Raw genomic sequence first — 1,314 nt, forward strand, 5'->3', positions numbered from 1 at the left:
TTGAGACTGCTCCGTGGTGAGAAAAATAGCCACTGCGACATTGTGTCTCTTCAGTATGAATCAGACGTGAAAAGTGCTGTTACGTAAAAAAGGGCACAACATATTTTGAGGACACGGATGCATGAGTGAGGGTTCAAACATTCTTTTTATTTTAAATACATTCTCTTGGAAGTCTCTTTTGGTTCGACTGCTTTGACTTTCTGTGAAGAAAAAAAGAGAGTTAAGTATTCTCAATCCCTGTGTCCAAAACAAACAACGAAACCCCAAAAGTATTAACAGAAAGGTGGGCTTGGTGAACCGGTCAAAAAATCTAAAAAGGTACAGCAGGAGGCAACCCTATACAGGGCCGTTGAAGCCCCTACTAGTACTGGACTAAAACAAAAAGTAAAAAGAACCTACTGCAAAAGAAAGAAGCAAAAACAGGACCACTGTTCCCCTCTTGTCCAAAATCACAACAAAAAAGCAAACAAAGGCTGCCAAAAACTACTGCATGGCAGGCTGGAGATGTCAGCTGTGGCCTACAGCCACTGGTTATGTGTGCTCATATCAGCAGGATGCATCCCAAGTGCTGATTTTCATTTAGAACAGTATTTCTCAACCTTTTTCGGGCCAGCGACCCCCAGCCTTTATTCAGGTCCCTTTCCGCCCCTCCACCAAAGAATTTGTAGGCTACTTTGCACTCACTATTATTTTATTATTAATATTACTATCACTATTGTACATGTTTTGATTTTTATGCTTGTTTCTGTAATTATCATCAAAATAATTTCGCAGAGAACAAAAAAGCAATTTTCACAGCTGTCTACGAAAAATGCAATGAGTGGACATTCAACTTAAAATTGATAGGCCTAACAGTAGCCAATCAGAGTGGAAAAAATATTCTTGTTCTGTTAAAATTTTCTAGTTGTTAAATATTACACAAAATGACAAGATAAAAGATGTACAACAATGCCAGTTTAAACTTTGAACTATTTGCAATATCACAGTGCTCTGCAACATTAAAACAAGGATAGAACTGTAACTACATTAATCATAACTCTTCTCTTCAGTGTTTCTGTCGGTTTCTGGTGGTGCAGCTCTGTGCTGCCTTCAGGAAAATGGGACATCAGACTATCATCCATAAAATTTCACCCACATGGCATTTATTGTGCAAAGCAGTGCTGTCATTGTAAAAACAAAAGTTACAGGTTCTTTTAATGCCATACACATATGAGATAGAAACATGGATTATATCTTTATATAGACTTTTCTATTGATTTATAGATTAATAGTTTCACTGGACAGAAATTACAAAGAACAAATCTGGTTCTTAAT

The 1,314-nt window shown here is 37.1% G+C and overlaps 1 protein-coding gene across 1 annotated transcript in view; it reads left to right on the forward strand.

Annotated features, from left to right (window-relative positions):
- LOC103132092 (sortilin-related receptor) overlaps positions 1-1,314 on the forward strand; it is a 44,542-nt gene that overhangs the window by 15,564 nt on the left and 27,664 nt on the right. The gene's annotated exons all lie outside the window — the stretch shown is intronic.

Source organism: Poecilia formosa, unplaced genomic scaffold (assembly GCF_000485575.1).
Source record: "Poecilia formosa unplaced genomic scaffold, Poecilia_formosa-5.1.2 Scaffold921, whole genome shotgun sequence".
In the NCBI taxonomy this organism is placed as follows: Eukaryota; Metazoa; Chordata; class Actinopteri; order Cyprinodontiformes; family Poeciliidae; genus Poecilia; species Poecilia formosa.